At 41.0% G+C, this 20,429-nt stretch overlaps 1 pseudogene; it reads right to left on the bottom strand.

Moving 5' to 3' along the window:
• Positions 1 to 257: 257 nt before the first annotated feature.
• Positions 258 to 17,467, bottom strand: LOC102943443 (annotated as a pseudogene).
• Between the last annotated feature and the right edge of the window lie 2,962 nt (positions 17,468 to 20,429).

Consider the following 20,429-nt stretch of genomic DNA (forward strand, 5'->3'; position numbering starts at 1 on the left):
CCCTGAACACCCTCCCACGCCCCAACCTCCTACCCCAGCCCTAAGCCCCCTCCTGCACTCCAAACCCCTTGTCCCCTGCCCGGAGTCCCTTCCTGCACCCCAAACCCCTCACCCCCAGCCCTACCCCAGAGCCCTTACCCCCAGCCAGAGCCCTCACCCACCCCGCACCCCAACCCCCTGCCCCAACCTGGTGAAAATGAGTGAGTGAGCGAGGGTGGGGAAGAGCAAGCAACAGAGGGAGGTGGGGGGGAGTGAGCAGTTGCAGGGCTTTGGAGAAGGGGCAGGGCAATGGTGTTCGGTTTTCTGCAATTAGAAAGTTGGCAACCATACCTAAAGGCAGAGTTTGCTGAAATACATAATCAGAGCGAGTAGGTTTCACACAGCCCTAAAGACAAGCATTTAATATCCCACAAGAACATATCTTCTCTCATTCCCTCTCTCTCATACCACACAAACCCCCATTTATTTAGCAGAAAAGCAAAAATCCAACCATAAAAGCTCCCCAATAATGACCTGCATTATTTTCTCAGCACATATAATATGGTGAGAATTTGGTTGTGTCATCTTTGCATTGTCCCCCAAGAACCAGAATCCATAACTTCCACTGGAAATAATGGCAATCTGATGATACATGAGAATCTACTGGAGTTGTCTGGCAATACTGAGGAAGATAAAACACATCATCACTGTAAATGCTGAAGAGCAAGAACTAAAAATACCTACTACTACTCATCAAGTACCATTGTGGAGAGGGTACTGTTGCTAATCTCCCTGGTGCATGAGGCTGAGGTGGGTCGTGCACTCTTGTCATTAGTAGTAGCTTTGCCCGAGATTATTTCCTCTGTATTCCTTTCTGGCTTCAATAAAATAATGTAACATTTTGGCAGAAATATGCAACCAAGCAAACCAAAGCTTGATGCCAAAATTGCAAATATCTCAACAGCTACTTTGAATTTCCCTCTTGCTCTTAAATAGGCGGGAACAAAAGAAATCCAGAAGAATACCAGCATCCCAAAAGTGATAAATTTAGCTTCATTGAAATTATCTGTTGCGAGCTATGAAGGCAGTGATGAAGCATAATACAGTAAGAAATACATCAAACCCAAACAAAGTACATAAAAATTCTATGGAGCCTTGATTACACTCAAGAATTATCGTTACATTTTGGAATTCCATATTTTTGCACACATATGGAGGTATACATGTGAGATAGGCCGTGCAAACACACACTTCAATTACCACAGAGATTAGCACAAGAAGTTTTTGATGAAGAGATTGCATGGATAGATGGTCATGTTCTCCGCAGCCTTCAACTTGCTGCGTCTATACGTTAACAGGAGTGCAACAGTTTTTCCCAGTATACAGGACAAGCAAAGAGAAAACCCCAAGGCAAGAGTCACTTGGCGGATCTGACACGACCATTCTTCTGGTTTACCAACAAAGAGGAAGGAAGTTAACAAAGTAATGACAAGAGATAGCTGAATGAGAAAGCTCAGCTCTCGGTCATTGGCTTTCACAAGAGCAGTGTCCCTATGCATCCTATAAACAATGGTCACAGAAAGGACAATACAAGCTCCAAATAGATAGAGATCTACCAGTGTGGTCCCTAAAGCTTCATCATAAGCCAGAAACTCCACCTCCGTTAGCACACATTCATTCTTGAGTGTACTGGACCAGTGATCATCAGGACATGGAAAGCATTCTCTTGCATCTGTTAAATACATAAAAGAGAATTTTAAATTGATTTAGGCATGGGCTGCTAAATGTGTCTGTTTGAAAAAGACTCTCATTACCAAGTTTGCTACAGATGTGTGTTTTCCTGGCTGGGGGAGATACAAAATAAAGCTTTTTCCAGTCCAGTGAAGCACAGAAGTTAACCACTAAGAAGTTTGACCAGATGGATTCTGCCTGCTAATGGAATCTCACCCCACTTACCTAGGATAGCTGCTGGGGATAAAATTTAGCCAATGCATTTAATTAATTGAAAATAGCTTGTATAAGGCATGCTATGTCATTTAAATAGCATTCTTCATGTTGACATGTTCCTAATAGTTGAAGAATTGTAGAGGGTTCAGAGAGGTGCCATGAGACTGATAAAATGATTGGTAAACATACTTTATAGTGAAAGACTCAAGAAGCTCAATCTCTTTAGCTACCCAAAGAGAAGGTTACGGTGACTTGATCACACTCCTATATGGGGAACAGAAATTTGGTAACGGTGAGCTCTTCAGTCTATATAACAAGATATAACAAGATCCGATGGCTCGAAGTTGAAGCTAGAGAATTTCAGACTCAAAATAGGGTGCAAATTTTTAACAATGAAGATAATTAACCATTGGAACAACTTACCAAGGGTTGTGGTAGATTCTCCATCACTTGCCATTTTAAAATCAGACTGGATGTTTTTCTAAAAGATTACTCTAGTTCAACCAGGAATTAATTCAGAAGTCCGGCCTAGGAGATCAGATTAGATGATCAAAATGGTCACTTCTGGCTCTGTAATCTATGAATTAACAGCTGGTATTTAAAATAGAGCTGCCTGAGAAACTGAATTTCAGTTTTGTGGAAAATTTTGAGTTTTCAGAAATATTTTCATGCTGAATTGGAGTGTTTAGGTATAAGTACCTCAATACAATGGTGAAGGGTGTTCTAGAAATACCATAGACAGAGAGAGACTTTATGAAGCCCTGAGTTTGCTGGTTACAAAAATTCTACTGTATCTGAAAGAGAACTATGGTAACTCTAATTTTATCTCATATAGATCTGAGTGATCCAGGCCTTTACTATTATATTATCCAGATGAAATCAGTGATCTGTCTATACCTATTTATTCTTACAGGAGGCTTTTGTGCTGTCCCTGTTTCATTGCTTATCTCTCCATCTGCACATGGAATACAGACAAAACAGCAGGCAGGCACCCCATGTCAAATCCCCTTTCTAGTACCAGGTGAGCAGTTTTCAGTACACACAGAACGGGAGGCTAAAAAGAACAGAATACAATGTCAAATCTATTTCTTCTACAGATAAATGCATTAGGTATATAAATATGTAGCTAAAATGGATCATTCCCAATGTGCAAGTCTGGGCTCCCAAAAAAGTTCATTTATTACAGTCGACATTGGAACCTTGTCATCTTTTCTCCATCCCTAAAATTTAAGAGCTCAGCTTTGTGCTCCAGATCAAATGTATTATTTGTTATTTTTCCTCCAGATGTGCTGGCCAGACTAAACTACAGCAGTGTGTATTAAATAATTAATGTGCTGCTGGAACATTAAAAATGCAAAAAAAAAAAAAATTATCCATTACGGAGAAAGGAAGCAAATGTCACCCAAAGGGTAAAATAATACATTTTTACAAAGAAGAAACAGGTTGTATTTTAAATGAAAATAATATCCTGTACAGAGAGTTCTACAGCTCTGTACACAACCAGACAGGCTGGTTTCTAGAAATCAGGTTGGTTTCTAAACAAAGATATAATGTATGCATTTGAACAAACAGATATATTTGTATATTAAATATGTGACGTCAAACACATTGAAAAATGTTCAAAAAAGCTTTCTAGGGGGCCAAAACCTGCAATCCTTACTCAGGCAACACTTCCACTAAGTCAGTGAGTAAGGACTTCATGATAGGGCCAACACAAAGTAGTCATAGGCTAGTTTGCACTGTCTTTTATTAATCATTATTATTATTATGTATTTCTATCGCGGAAGTGCCTACTGACCATAATTAGGGATAAGAGCCCCATTTGTACCTATACTCTGTGCATACAAAACAAATTACAGTCCCTGCCGCAGAGATTTTACAATCTAGTATTTTGACTTTACACAACAATTAAATAAACAGACAAACAGAGGTAAGGAAATGACTAGGAGGTGGGATAACAGCAGGCAAAGTAACAGTAAAAAAAATTAGTTTGCATAACACCAGTCTCAGCAGTCACAGAGGTATGTTAAGAAGAAAAGATGCAAAGATTACTAACTTTTAATGTTGGAGTGTTCCAGAATATGGAGTCATTATTATATATCTTCATCTCGTGCCCATCTTTTATATCATTATAGATTCCAATCTTCACAAAGGAGAGATTTCTCCAGTCTCATTCAACTGCCAGTTTAAAATGTCATATGTCACATACACATCTCCATTGTCATCTATCTTTACTGCTACTCTGAAACCTGTCAAAGGTTGTAAATTTAACATTCTTCAGATAGTACATTAACTATAAAATGGGGAAAAAGTGACTGTCAAATTAATTTACAGAGTTATGTATACTGGTTACATAGTTGGGAAGGATCTGAAGTAGGACATGGACCTGTCATGTCTAGAATTGCCTCAAAGACTTTAAAAACTTAAAATAACATAAGTTTTAAAATATATGTACATATAATCTTATGCCAGAGAAGTGGTCAAGTAATCCCTCCCATGGGAAGAAAAGCATGACTAATGAAAAATCCCCTTCTGTGTCCCCAAAAGGATGGGCTGCTTGCTGCTTATTACGCTACCAAACTCCTTTTAACTCGTTAAATTCTACATAGTAAAACTTCAGTGTAATTCTGCTCACCTCCATTAATACTACTTGATTTTACCACCTCAGATGGAAGTTCATTTCACCTACAGCATTCACCACTCTCTGAGTAAAATAATGGCTTCTTAAGTTCATCTGACATGTATTGGGGCAGATCCTCATCTAGTGTAAATTATCCTAATGAAATGAAATCAGTGGGGCTACTTGTGGAGCAAGGCGCTACTCAGTGTAAAAGTATCAGACGCTGGCCTAGGGCAGTTATCTCTCACATCATTTACAAAACCCCAGAACTTGAAAGCAAGGAAAAGACATCACAAAATGTGCACTGACAACATAATAAACACAGTCTCAGCTAACAACGACCTATGTTCAAAGGAGCTGATTCTGATTTCATAACAGCATAACTCCACTCTGTTATCTACTTACAGCCTATCATGCTCACCAATATTGTCTCATCGTTTCCTTGTACTCCCCTATCGGTCTGTCTGTATCCATTGATCTTTTGTCTGACCCCTGATTGTAAGCTCTTTAGGGAAGGGACTATCTTTTTTTTTTTTTCTGTGTTTGTACAGCACCTTGCACAATGGGATCCTGGTCCATGACTGGGGCTTCTAGTTCTATGGTGATACAAATAATAATACCTGAGTACCTCACATCATCCCTGTGGGATAGGGAAGTGTTATTATTAACTCATATAGATGACTGACTAGCCCAAGGCCAGGAAGTCTGTGGCTGGGCAAGGAACTGAAGCCAGGTCTCCTGACTCTTAGGGTAGAGGCCCTAACCACAATACCATCCTTCCACCTGGTTTACACAGGTGTAAGCAAAATCTGAATCAGGCTCATTTAGTGAAAATCATAACTCGTCACTTGGTTTCAGCATATATTTCAAATTTACCTATTCCTCATTTTATTATTTAATTTTTCTGCTATTAATATTTAATTTATTTTCTTTATAGATACACTTTTAAAAATTAAAAGAAAGTTAAATGCAATTGCAGACACCACACTGAAGTTCTTTATTTAATTCATTATGTAAAATTATGATAGGGAAAAGCAATGCTTACCTGCCAGGGCTCAAAATCATATATAAATGCACAGGACTTTTTTTGGAAATGGTCTGTTTCCTTCTACACAGGTGTCTAAATTGTTAAGGGCATGGGCCACAGTGAACACAGCATTATAGACATTATATGTTATTCTGAGCTCTGAAACATCCAGGTAGGTATTTTTTATGTCCTCCAGTTTCTCCTTTCCAGTACAGAGCTGATCAGAAACAGGATGTACTCCACTCTCTCAACCTGTTACATTTATTCTAAAATCTGTATTATAAGGTACGCTGCTGTTAGGCCAAGTGCAATTGAAAGCAGTCTGCCAGAACTCAATAGTCAAATCATCACTAGCATCATTATCTGGATGCACATCAAGCTGAAAGTCTTTTAATCCTGGTATCTCACCTCGCTGTACTCCAAAACCAATGGTCCCACCGAGGAATGAAAAATATTTAGGTTTAGCAATTAGTGCTGATGTAACCCAGGCCTCACTTGCAATCCAGGTTTTGCCAGTAATGTGACTGTGCGCAATTTCGTCCATTAAGGGACTGAGGTCAATATCAGAGGAACACACTACAATGATATTTGCTGTGGATTTTTTTTATAGCTTCCACAACTGCTAGTATTTTTCTCCTGGAATATATTTTTGGAATGGTCTCAGAGAAAGCAATGCAGATTCCAGATTTCTCTACATTTTGTTTAAAATACTTTATTCCGTATTTTCCATAGTCATCATCTGCTGCTATTGTTCCTATCCATACCCAACCAAACTGTCGAACAAGTTCTGCCATAGCCAGTGACTGATGGTTATCATTCGGTATAGTGCACAGAAAGGAAGGGAACTGGTATTTGTCAGAAAGAACCAAGCAGGAGGACGCATAACCAACCTACAAAAAAAAAAGTATTGAGGCAGGGATTACTGGCTCAGTTGCTGCTTTGTTTTTCACTTTCTTTTATTTAGCGACCTTTGGTATTTATAGGGCAATGTTCACCATAGCCAGGGCCCAGTGTATAATGTGACTATGCAGCCTCATAAACTGCTGCATCATTAGAGATTATTTCTATGTTGCTGTGTATGTGTATTCCAGAACCTAAATTTTCATTTAAAATAAAACTAAATAACAAGCCTTTATGGTTATGGTGAAAATTTTCAGAAGGTAAAGCAAGTGTAAACCAATGCAATACAGACAGTTTGAAACAATAGTGCTGAGAGAAGTGTGAATGCTCCTAGTCCTGGGTGTGCACTCTGAAGCCTAGCAATGACAATGTAATTATCAGGCGCCGGGGTCACCAGCATTCAGAGGAGCCTTGGTCACACCACTCTTTGCCCAGCCATGGTCCCTGCACTGTCTGCTGGGAAGGAAACAGTGTATGAACTACTGGGTGACTCTGAGCCAGCCAAGGATTCCCCTAGACCACAGTGGTCCTCCAGTAGCCAGTTAAGCCTGTTTTGTAGCAAGTAAAATGATGAAAAGTTCTTACAATGTGTTAGACCACTGAAAGTGAAGACCATTCAAGGTGTTGACTGGCCACTTCACCTTGAATGGTGTCTTAACTCAGAGAGACAAGTTGGGTGAGGAAATAACTTCTCTATTGGACCAACTTCCATTGGTGAAGGAGACAAGCTTTTGAGCTCACGCAGAGCTCTTCTTCAGGTCTGGGAAATTCCACCTTGTTTTTAACTGTGGCACTCTGAGCACCTTTCTCAGGCCTGAAGAAGAGCCCTGTGTAGCTTGAAAGCTTGTCTCATTTATCACCAGAAGTTGGTCCAATAACAGATATTACCTCACCCACTTTGTCTCTCAAATATTGGTATATTGCTCATTATATTTAGATTTTAAACAAATACCACCTTCAGTTACCTCAGGGAAATAATAGAGCCCTATGATTCTTGAAGAAGCAACAGTCAATGTTGATCCACTGGCTCCAATGACTGCTACGAGAGGTGCACCAGCACTGCATCTGAAGTTGGGCATTGTTTCATTTTGTCCAGTCAGGTATGCCAAAGTCTCTTCAACAGTTTTGGATGTTGTAAAGCAGGTATCATAGATGTGATAACCCAGTGTTCTATTTGGTAGAATATCTAGCCTATTGTTAACCTCCTGGATGGCATGTATCATGGCTCTGGCCCAACGGAAACCTCGGAAGTTAAACCTGCAGAGACAAAGTATTTGTCAATGTTGAACACATTTGCCAAAAGCACTTCCACACAAAACACACTTCTTGTGTCATTCCTAAAAGCAAAGCAACACATTTTCTGAGTGCATGGTTTTCCCTGAAAATTAATGGGTTTTGTTGCAATCTGATCCTGTAAAAGTTGATCCGATTGGAGAGTGTTCAGAAACTTCCTAGAAGGTACTCAGCACCTCCCAGGATCAGCTCCAAAATGAACAGTAACTGAATTATCCTGGAGGGTCTAACCCTGCAGCCCTTACTCATATGAGTAGTCTTATTATCTTGGTTATCCTATTGAAATCACTGACCACTCAGCTGACTACAGGATCAGGTCCTTATTTTGTAGTCACTCCATCATCCTCAGAGCCAAACTGACTGAGAACCAGCCACTTTTTTCTGATAAGTCATTTTCCAGTGACACTTTGTTCTCACCTACGTCATCTTATATTAAGAATACCTCGATAAAAGCCTTTCATTAGCATCAGACCAGCAGTGGAGTTCCTCCCAAGAATCCCAGTAGATGATTTCCTTCAAGTAGAGAAACATAGGAGGTCGCAAGCAAAGTTGACATTGTCTTTATTCTTCACAGCTACCTCCCATGGACATGTGCTTTTACCTACATCTCCTCAGTGGCTTAGCATGAGCTTTGTGCAAACTTATAAATTGTGAATTTTGTCTTTGTGGCTATTACTTTCAGCCTTTGAAATTATGATTTATTCATGAGATGGTCAAGTTCAGGATCCTGACACAAGGAAGAAAGGAGAGCAGGAGAATACGGACCCTGGGCTTCAGAAGAGCAGACTTTGGCTCCCTCAGGGAACTGAATGGCAGGATCCCCCGGGAGAATAACATGAGGGGAAAAAGAGTCCAGGAGAGCTGGCTGTATTTTAAAGAATCCTTATTGAGGTTGCAGAAACAAACCATCCCGATGTGTAGAAAGAATAGCAAATATGGCAGGCGACCAGCTTGGCTTAACAGTGAAATCCTTGCTGATCTTAAACACAAAAAATAAGCTTACAAGAAGTGGAAGATTGGACAAATGACCAGGGAGGAGTATAAAAATATTGCTCAGGCATGGAAGGCCAAATCACACTTGGAGTTGCAGCTAGCAAGGGATGTTAAGAGTAACAAGAAGGGTTTCTACTGTTTTTTTAGCAACAAGAAGAAGGTCAAGGAAAGTGGGGGGCCCCTTACTGAATGGGGGAGGCAACCTAGTGACAGAGGATGTGGAAAAAGCTAATGTACTCAATGCTTTTTTTTTTTGCCTCTGTCTTCACGAACAAGGTCAGCTCCCAGACTACTGTGCTGGGCAGCACGGTATGGGGAGAAGGTGACCAGCCCTCTGTGGAGAAAGAAGTGGTTCAGGACTATTTAGAAAAGCTGGACGAGCTTTGGACGTCCATGGGGCCGGATGCACTGCATCTGAGGGTGCTAAAGGAGTTGGCGGATGTGATTGCAGAGCCATTGGCCATTGTCTTTGAAAACTCATGGTGATGGAGGGAGGTCCCGCATGACTGGAAAAAGACTAATGTAGTGCCTATCTTTTAAAAAGGGAAGGAGGAGGATCCGGAGAACTACAGGCCAGTCAGCCTCACCTCAGTCCCTGGAAAAATCATAGAGCGGGTCCTCAAGGAATCAATTTTGAAGCACTTAGAGGAGAGGAAAGTGATCAGGAACAGTCAGCATGGATTCACCAAGGGCAAGTCATGCCTGACTAACCTAATTTTCTCTATGATGAGATAACTGGTTCTGTGGATGAGGGGAAAGAAGTGGATGTGTTATTCCTTGACTTTAGCAAAGCTTTTGATACAGTCTCCCACAGTATTCTTGCCAGCAAGTTAGAGAAGTATAGGCTGGATGAATGGACTCTAAGGAGGATAGAAAGCTGGCTAGATCATTGGGCTCAACAGGTAGTGATCAATGGCTCCATGTCTAGTTGGCAGCCAGTATCAAGTGGAGTGCCCCATGGGTTGGTCCTGGGGCCGGTTTTGTTCAATATCTTCATTAATGATTTGGAGGATGGTGTGGATTGCACCCTCAGCAAGTTTGCAGATGACACTAATCTGGGAGAAGTTGTAGATACACTGGAGGGTAGGGATAACATACAGAGGGCCCTAGACAAATTAGAGGATTGAGCCAAAAGAAATCTAATGAGGTTCAACAAGGACAAGTGCAGAGTCCTCCACTTAAGACAGAAGAATCCCATGCATTGCTACAGACTAGGGACCGAGTGGCTAGGCAGCAGTTCTGCAGAAAAGGACCTAGGGGTTACAGTGGACAAGAAGCTGGATATGAGTCAACAGTGTTGCCAAGAAAGCTAACGGCATTTTGGGCTGTATAAGTAGGAGCATTGCCAGCAGATCAAGAGACATGAGCATTCCCCTCTATTTGGCATTGGTGAGGCCTCATCAGGAGTACTGTGTCCAGTTTTGGGGCCCACACTACAAGAAGGATGTGGAAAAATTGGAAAGAGTCCAGTGGAAGGCAACAAAAATTATTAGAGGGCTGGAGCACATGATTTATGAGGAGAGGCTGAGGGAACTGGGATTATTTAATCTGCAGAAGAGAAGAATGAGGAGGGATTTGATAGCTGTTTTCAACTACCTGAAAGGGGGTTCCAAAGAGGAAGGATCTAGACTGTTCTCAGTGGTACAAGATGACAGAACAAGGAACAAAGGTCTCAACTTGCTGTGGGGGAAGTTTAGGAGGGATGTTAGGAAACACTATTTCACTAGGAGGATGGTGAAGCACTGGAATGGGTTACCTAAGGAGGTGGTGGAATCTCCATCCTTAGAGGTTTTTAAGGTCTGGCTTGACAAAGCCCTGGCTTGGATGATTTAGTTGGGGTTGGTTCTGCTTTGAGCAGGGAGTTGGACTAGGTGACCTCCTGAGGTCCCTTCCAACTCTGATATACTATGATTCTAACTGAGTGTAAATCCATGCTCCACTCAAAGCCCTTCTGCTCTGCTTTGCCATCATTTGGGCAAACCCAGAGGGAAAATGCTTTCATTGTTTCATACTGCACCTTATGACTCTTTCAAGACACCAAAACAAAAAGAAGCAATCACTGCTGTTGGTTGCATTAGAGTCAAAAGTTCTTTTCTTACATTGTAAATATTTTAATAAATAGTTTAAGGGGGGAGAGAGATCATAATTAGAAACAATTGTACTTGTCTGATTTCTATATACCACGTGATTCTGAGATTTAAAATCGACTTCTGCTCTCTCTACACTACCAGACTGAATTTGCTACAAACCTCTCATAAGGAAAATACTGACTCCGTGATGAGCTTGGAGATAATAAGCTACCAAATAATCCACTTCCATGTGACTCTTCTAAAGTGACTTTGATCTGTAAGGCAGTAAAAGAAAGTTTTGTTCCTGTTCTGGAGAAAGCTGATATGCTTACGTGTTGACACAGTGGTGCCCAGGTACTACACAGACAAACACCCTCGAAGCTTTAATAACGATAATAATTTGTAAAAGTCCTGCCTATGGAAAGTAGTACCAAAATAGAGAAGCTGAAATGTTTCATTGCTGAGGCTTCAATATGAACCAATATACTTCTCCAATATCGCAACTAATTAATTAACTAAACATGCCCTTTCCCTCTGCGTTTTGTCTTGAGATTCAATAAGAAACTCAGAGGTTATGAAACCATGTACACCAATCCCCTGGAGATGTTCTGGGAAAGTCACATGAACTCAAACCGAGGAGTGTTTGCATAGGCTTCAAGTCTTTCCTCTCTACACCTTTAACTGTTCTAGGTGGAGCACCAGATGCCACAGTCACATCTATGCAATCCATTCTAATGGAGTCACAGTCCAAATTGTCCCTGGAACTAGCACTCTGGGTTAAAACCTACACTAGATGTTGGTGCTTCCTGGGAAACTGAAAAAGAAGCCAGGATGTCACCAAGAAAACCTAGCAGAAGCATTCCAGCCCTTGCTGCTTTTATTGGACTGCAGGAAGCAGTAGCAGCAGCAGACCTGCTATTTGCAGACATGGCCATGATGTGCCCATGACTGGACAGCAATCCTGAGGGGCCCACTGGTGATGGGATTTGTATTTCCAGGAAGGAAGGATCAATCGACCGATCCCAGGATAAATTTACACTCAAACAAAACTCCACTAACACAACAAATCACTATCAGAAAATATTTTATATATTTGCTTCTTAACCTGCTATCCCTTCCCACCTCCCAGTCTTGTGTCGAGCATAGCACAGCCAGACCAGAGACTGTGGCCCACGAATTTTATTCACTTGTCATAAATATGCAGTGCCTTTCCAGAGAATGAGGGCTGATCCTGCTAGGGGCCGAGTGCCTTCAACACTTTAAAAGATAAGGCCCTCAGCAGATTAGTCAGATTGCTGGAATTTTCTCTAAGCCTTTCCAATCAGGCTAGAATTAGAATGATTAGAAGTGGTCATCGTGAAACATGAAATCTGCTTAGTTTTAGCTTTCCTTGAAAACTCAAGCCACACTGGTTGGAAAATTTACAAAGATTTACAAATTTTTCTGACAGGCTCAGATTTGGGCATTTTTGTTCAAACCATTTTTTAGTGCAAACCAGTGCTTAATTTGTGCCAGGGCTTGCCAGGGCACCTCTAGGCTTGGCAGTTCATAGTCCCAGCACCTTTGGGCTTGCTGCATCAGTTATGAACTTTTAAAAATTGCTTTAGCCCCAGCACCTAATTGCTTGAGCTCCAGCACCTCCTTCATTACTGTCAAGGCTGATTCCCTACTCTGGCACTTCGAGTGCAGAAGGTGGAGGCCTGCAAGGATTTTAAAAATTAATACTGGCCACTCCAGGCTGGTATTAAACTCCCAAGGTCACAGCTTCTCTCTGACCTTGGTGAGGTAGATGCTACCACCACCCAAGTGTAAGAAAAACCCTTTTTAGAGAACCCAGAAAGGCACACTTGGGAATTCCTTCCTGTGGAGTACCCTCAAGCCCTTTCATTCCCTCCCCCCCGCCCCCCGGGGAAGAGTGAGAAAGAAAAACAAAGGAAATCAGCTGTTGTCACCAACTAATTAAACCTCTTAGGACACCAAAAATCCAATCCTGTTCTTTAAAAAGGTAAATTTTTATTAAAAACAAAAAAGAAAGAAAATACATCTGGAACTTAGACTTTTGCTAGATTTAAAAAACCCAATTACAAAAATTAAGCGTCAAGAATAGCTCTCTTGAGGTTCAGCTTAAAGGTTACAAGCAAAACAAAAGCATCTGGGGTTAGCACAGAGGAGTCCACAAGCCAGTAAGAAATAAAAGAAATAACCCTAATTGCATCTTTATAGACATTCCCCAATTTACTTAACTAATTGGGGTTTCAGATAAGTAGGGTTGAGGTATGATCTGATGCTTTTTCATACCTGGTTTTAAAGCTTTTTACAGCATAGCTCTAGCCCTGTCCTGCTCTGTCCCCTCTCTGGAGAACAGCAAAGGGAAGTTTCCCCCATTTTAAAAAGTTCTAGTCCTCCCATTGGCTCTTTTGATCAGGTGCCCACTCCCTTTCTTTTACCTATGGGCTTTCTTTAACCTTTTACAGGTAAAGCAAGTAATGAATAGCTACAAACAGGGATTTTGTAGCTAACTGGCTGGCTGGGTGTCCATACCCTCTACCCCCTTCGTTTATCACAATTACAAATTAAGCACTGGTGCAAAATCTTGTTGATTGAAACAGGAGGAAACATGTCCAAAGACCCATGCAAACTGGAGAATTAGCCTGAATGGAAAGTGAATTCTGATACTGAAAGCCTGAGTTTTTATATCAGTAGTTTTGTTCAAAGAATTACATTCATTCAGTTAGGGAACAGAAACCTAACACAAACATGTGTCCTCTGTGCTCAATACAGACTCACCAACACAGGATACAAAATTCTAATGAAAATTTTAATGAAATGCTCAGATGTAATCTATAGACCTTATTCATGGTGGACAATTTCAAATAATAAATACACTTGATAAAAATGGCTGTTTACAGACAATTCACACTGAAAAAGGGGTGAGACGCATCATGTAAACTATACACTATGTATTATTCACCCAGCTTTACTTGCAGCTGGACAATTTAAATTTTTTTTCTTTCTCAGAACAAACAACTTATATACCAATCTTATTTTATATGATATGCTTCCTCTTCCTCAAAAGCAGCAATAGAAATCCCTGAGGAAACATAAATGGATCTATTGCTATTCCAAGCTATGCTGTAGGTACTATAGAGAAGAAGAAAGCATAATTTCTGTTCTGTTTTGCATTCTGTGGGATGTGTGCACAATTGTTTTACAATACATTCAGAAATGTGATATCATTTCCAGCAATACTGCTTCTATTTTCTACTCAGCAATGCCAGAAGCTTTAACAAATACTTTATTGTGGTGGTTACTGGCGCAAAACCCACGCGACTCACAATTAATTCTTTGGGAGTTGCTGGCACTCAGCATTTCTCAGGATTAGGATTTTTTATTTACCATTATAGAATAATAATTGAAACATTTTGCAACAAAGTAATCATAGTGGCAGGTTTACAGGGAATTACTCGCTAGCAAACTTTAACAAGTATAAAAATTACATATTGTTTAAAAGGACAATGCAATAAAATTAGTGGAACAAAGTGTTATTGGCATTTTTTCAGGCTTGAGGCTACAAGGATTCTTTTTTGGACCATATTCTATTGTCAGTTTTTGTGCAAAATTCCTGTTGACTTCAATGGAAGTTCTGTGCAAGAAACAAGGGTCTATATAGCCTCCAACCAGCATCCATTGAAGTCAGCGGGAAGAAGATTAGATCCTTGTTCTATATTCAAACAGTATGCAATATGGGTCTGATCCTGAAAAGATGCTGAGCACCTGCAATCCCCATTGACAGTGATGGAAACTTCAGGAACACAGCACCTGCCTGCATTGGACCCATGATCCTAGTAATAGCGAAGTGTTCAATGCCATTTTTGTCCTCTTTCAGAATCAACTTTATTGGCTCCTAAGACATACAGAACAAAATATGATTAATACATGGTATGCAATTACCTTTATTCATAAACTCACTGCAGTGGTCTTGGTACAGTCCCCCTGAGCATTTCACAGCACAGACTACCATACAGTTCACTGAATGTGGTGAATAGCCCTGGCTTAAACTGAGTCTTAAACCCCTTAAGCATGCATAATGCTCTCTCTTTGTTGAGAATGGCCTTTCCAGAACAGCACAAAGATGTATCAGTAAAATTTGTGACATTTTAGAACCCTCACAATGTAGACACTATTTCATGGTTACTGGACAACAAAAACAGGTGTGATTTTACTCTGTGTTGCAAATAATGGGGCATGAGAGAAGAAATTACACCTTCGTAATGTATTGGCTAGGGCATAATCCTGCCAGGTGCTAATCTATTCTACTTTATTCCAGCAAGTTTTTCATGCTGCAACCATTGCAATGGTGTTTGAGCACCTAGACTCTGATCCAGCACTGCATTTAAGCAGATGCTTAATTTAAAACTCATTTATAGTCCCACTTAAATCATTGGGATTAGCTGTGTGCATAAAGTTAGACACCTGTTTAAGTGCTTTGCTGGGTCCGGGCTCTATTGAGCATCCACCGTACCCTCTGGCCAGATGCTGAGCATCACAAGTGCTCAGAATAATTAATAAATGATGCTAGAAAATTCAGGTTTTAACACAGGCATTCTACTGACTGCATATTGGTGGCTAGACACAGGAGTCAGCTTTATTCACAATATTGAGCAAAATCTTCCATAAAAATGGATGCACTTGCTGTATCTTGTACCCAAATGAGCCATGTCTAATCTGTAGATAGCATTTCTGCCAGGTGAGTCTAAAAGAGTTCTTCCTTGGTCAAACCACTAAGAGCTACCCTTCAGCTTCTCTTAAGTGGAAGCCACTGTCTGCACATCTTACGAATTCTACAATTTTTATCCAGTAATAAAACACCTGCACTGGCGCGCGCGGGCACACACACACACACACACACACACACACACACACACCCTCATTTATCTGCCAAGCTGCTACCTGCACAGGAGGAAAAATGTCTTTTCCTTCACATTTTGGTGACACTGGCTTTGAAGTAGTTGGTTCTTTTTCTGGTATAGTCCTGAAGTGAATGGGAAACATTCCTCCTATTATCAGCATATTTTCTCAGATTCCAAATAGCCATGTAAATCAAATTTTCCTAGCAATGTACATGTACCTTCTGCACCTTGAATGACCAGCATATGCAGAAAGAATGCAAACAATCCTAGAAGCAAGTGCAACTTCATGTTGGCCATTTTATTAGGAGCCAGTTTGGGGAAATGATCAATGTAAAAAAATACTCAAGCCTTTATGAGGAGAGCTCAGTGGTTTGAGCATTGGCCTGCTAAACCCAGGGTTGTGAGTTCAATCCTTGAGGGGGCCATTTAGGGAACTGGGGCAAAAATTGGGGATTGGTCCTGCTTTGAGCAGGGGGTTGGACTAGATGACCTCCTGAGGTCCCTTCCAACCCTGATATTCTATGAGGCCCTTGAATATATATTTACATCTATTAGCCTATGCAAGAATAAGTAGGTTCCCCAGGGACATAGCTTGCTGTCCTCACTACCTAACTGGCAAGCCACATCCCATTTGCAAGGCACTATATAGAGTGAGGGCTATGCTGTTATTTTGAAAAGTACCTAAAATTTGCCCTGTTCCTTAATAACCAAATAAAATGCTACAAAGCAAGTTATTTGTATTATTTTGTGTGCTCTCTACTGCTGAAGTGACAGAATTCTGGCTCTGATGTTTCCATAATGAGTTAGGACACTTAGGGATCCTTTTTGGAAGGTACTAGGAGAATGTTTTTTAATTATCTCTTCATAAGTCTTATTCAGGTGAGCTATTACTGAGGTAAGTAGCAAAACTGTGCAGGATCAAGCACTTACTTTTAATACACATCCCAGAAGGAGACAGACAGGTCTGATCCTATTACGTTTTATACAGACATGTCTGCTGCAGGCATTAGACACTCAGTAAAACAAGCTGTTGAGGTCTGGTGAAGATATGGATTCACTGGGGAGAGCCTACTTCCTTCCTTCATCAGAGATCCTGCTGGTGTGAATGAACCTCTCCCCACATATTATGGGTGTGTTTCTTTAAAGATAGATGTTGACAAGGTTAGAATAAGGATCAGGCTCCAGAGGATTTGGGAGCCAGCTGCTCCCCATTTGAGCTTCAACAATCAGATTCACCGATACCTCAGCACCTGGGTACCTTGTCCCTAAAAGCTAGTGCAGCTTTTCACTGTAGTCTGGCTAAATATTTTGATTTATAATGTCCAGATTTTAGAAAAAAACACTACTCATCTCGACTACTGGGTTTCCAAATTGTGGCACATAAACCTTGAAACTTGTGGCACAGCTCAGCTACCTCCGCCTCCTTCGCTCTTTCAGTCATGCTCTATATTTTGTTGAAAGAGAAACTCCTAGTGCCTTTGAGAATGTGTTTCCCATTCTTGTGGAAAACATTACCGCCCATTTGCCAATTCAGTTAACACAGAACCACCTAAGTATGCACAAAAGTGCAGGGAGAAATCATGAGACAAATAAGACACAAAAGAGCTGGACTGGAAATGACCTTCAAAACATGCAATTCGTGTTTTCTATTTCAGTTTCTTCTCGAAGGGAACATTAGTGATTTGTGAGCATTACATCTCATTAACTGTTACTTTAAATGTTATGTAACTGTAAGTGGAACTCCACCACAGGGCCCACCACTGAAGCTAGAGAAATACTGTTCAGTGGTTCATGACATGAGTTTGACGATCTCAGTCCAGCTCCTGTAGAACACATGCCATTTCCTAAGCACACTGAAGGCAGTGGAAAGACTTCCATTGACTTTGTTGGGATTTGGATCAGAGGCAAACATCCATTTAAAATGTCTAAAACCCTTCATAGCTGACACTGCTTGGCATTTTTGCTGACCTCCTTAACAGAGAGGCCATGGACTGAATGGGCACAGAGACTGCTATATCCTCTCAGGCTCAGAGATGGCTGCTCTGGGTCAGAATGGAGACACCATGCCACGACAAAGTGGGTGAAGTTTGGGTTGCTGCTGCCTTGTGCTGTACCTGTTCTGTGGCCCGAGGACATCAGTCTCCTGGTTTGTCAGTTTAGACCTTATGCAAGCACTAAATTTCCACACAATTTTTTAAAATTAAAGACTAGAGAAATGTGCTGCTTGTTCAATGCGTGCAGAAATAGGTACAGATTCTTCTCTGGTTTTGCTTTTCCTGCTGTGTATTAACTGCTCTTCATTCCTATCAGCTACAAACCATTTCTCCATTGTTTAATGTGCTGATGGGTTCTAACGCTGTGTGCACCTGAGCCTCTCTCTCACTCTTTCTAGGTCACATGATCTTCTTAGTTTTTAACACAATACAATATACTTGTCACGCCTTGGTCTTTATCTTTCAGCAACAGAAACACCTGAACCCAGAAGGATATGAAAGGCATCTTAGGCATCAGGGGACTGAACAATGATGGGAAATTAAATGCTGCTGTTCTTGGTACTTTGAGTGACTTATTAACTCTTCCAAGGAAGATCGTATTATTTGCATGAAAAAGCTCCTTGTAGCTTTTAAACGTGAATGGTTTAACATAGCTGCCTATCCCTGCAAGAGAAGAATGACAGGAAAACACAGCAGTAGTGTATTACAGTTACAACTTTATACAGATACTGGTTATGTTTACAAATCCCATATGAGGGACCCCATAGTGGCCACAAATCCTGCTTACGCTCAGTCCCGTTGCCTTGGGTTTATGGGTATATCTACACCGCAATTGAAGGTGTGATTGTAGCACAGGTAGGCATACCTCTACTAGCTTTAATCTAGCTAGAGAGGATAATAATAGTAGAGTAGACATGGTGGCCAGGCTTCAGCATGGGGGAGGTGCCCCAGTACAAGCCTGCCAGGGACCCTCGGTATGTACTTGGGTTGCTAGCCCATATGGAAGTCTGTGCCACCACATCTTCATTACCACTGTTACATGTGCTAGCTAGATTAAAGCTACCACAGGTATGCTGCATTACAATTACTCCTTCATTTGCTGCGTAACATACCCTAAGTGAATGAGTAAAGGGAGCAGGATGAGGCCATGGTTAGACAAGAGTGTAGCACCTTTCTCAAAACCAAGATATTCAGTTCACAGAGAAGAAATATATGCTTTTTAGCCGTAGTAAAATGGAAAAGGGTTTTACGGATGTTCGCAAAGCTTTTAAAATTATTAATGGACATCAACAGTGGTTCCTATTCAACATGTTTAACATTTCAAATAGTGATTGTTGTGCTAAATGTTTGTCTGACAAATAGGTTCACCTCAGCCCTGATCTCCTTGGGGTCTGAAATTTCAGAGGATTTCATGCCAGTGCTTGTGGAAGGGTCTCCAGGGGCTCCCTTATTATTGCTGTGAGATTTGTGTATTCTAAATTGCACACTGTGTTAAATGCATTATGGGATGCTTGTGTTACTTTGCTGCCTCTATAGCAGTCAATAATCATTGATTCCAAAGCCAGAAGGGACCATTGTGATCATCTAGTCTGACCTCCTGTATAACACAGGCCAGAGAACTTCCCCCACAATAATTCCTAGAGCGTATCTTTTAGACAAACATCCAATCCAGTTTAAAAATGGTTAGTGATGGAGAATCCACCATGACCGTTGGTAAATTGGTCCAATGGTTAATTACTCTGTTAACACTTTTTGCCTTAGTTCCAATCAGAATTTCTCTAGCTTCAACATCCAGCCATTGGATCATGTTTTCCTTTTCTCTGCTAGACTGAAGAGCCCCATTGTTCTAGGCATTGTACAAACACACAACAAAGAGACAGTCCCTGCCCCAAAGAGCTTACAGTCTAAATGCACTATCACCAAAATATCCCCATTCCCTGCTAGCCAGTGAACAATAATGAATTACCTGGAGAAAGAATAACAAAGATGATGAATCACTACACTACTCTTGGTCACTCTTTCATTCCATCACTAACTCAGATACTGGAGATTGTTGTAATTTATTCGGAATGTCTGATGAAAAAATCATTCTATTTGGAGGTGGTATTTTCCCTAGGATTTTTGCCAGAGAAGACTGCACTGAGCTATCCCTTAGACTCGAACCGGTTTTTATTCCTTTCTCCAGAATGTTACATTCCTGAATCTTGCATTGACTTAGCATTGAATCCTGCTAAAACCGTCATTTAACATACATCTCTCCATAAGAAAAGTGAGCATAGGCATCACAAAACACTATTCCAGGGAGGTCATACATTGCTCCTCCCTATCCCCATCATGTTTCCCCTATCTCCTGCCTGCTGCTCCTGCCATTGGATGCTCCTCAGAATCCACAACTAAAGGCATTCTGTGACTCCAGCAAATTAGTGCATCCCCTTTGAAATCCAGGTCTGAGCGAGCAGAGCCAAGCTTTCCCACACAGCCACTGTGCCATGCAACAGACTACTTAAATATCTTTTAATGAAATGGTGAGAAATCTAACACAACTGACTACGGTGATTATCTGGCTTTTCTATACAGAAGCATTAAGTTCTGTTCACATTTCAGTTTTTTCTAATCTAACATCACAATAGCTCGCTACCAAACTTTGCTATTCTTCTTTTGGAACACAAGGTGGCGGCGGTACTGCGTTGGTTGGTC

Source organism: Chelonia mydas, chromosome 9, assembly GCF_015237465.2.
Source record: "Chelonia mydas isolate rCheMyd1 chromosome 9, rCheMyd1.pri.v2, whole genome shotgun sequence".
Lineage (NCBI taxonomy): Eukaryota > Metazoa > Chordata > Testudines > Cheloniidae > Chelonia > Chelonia mydas.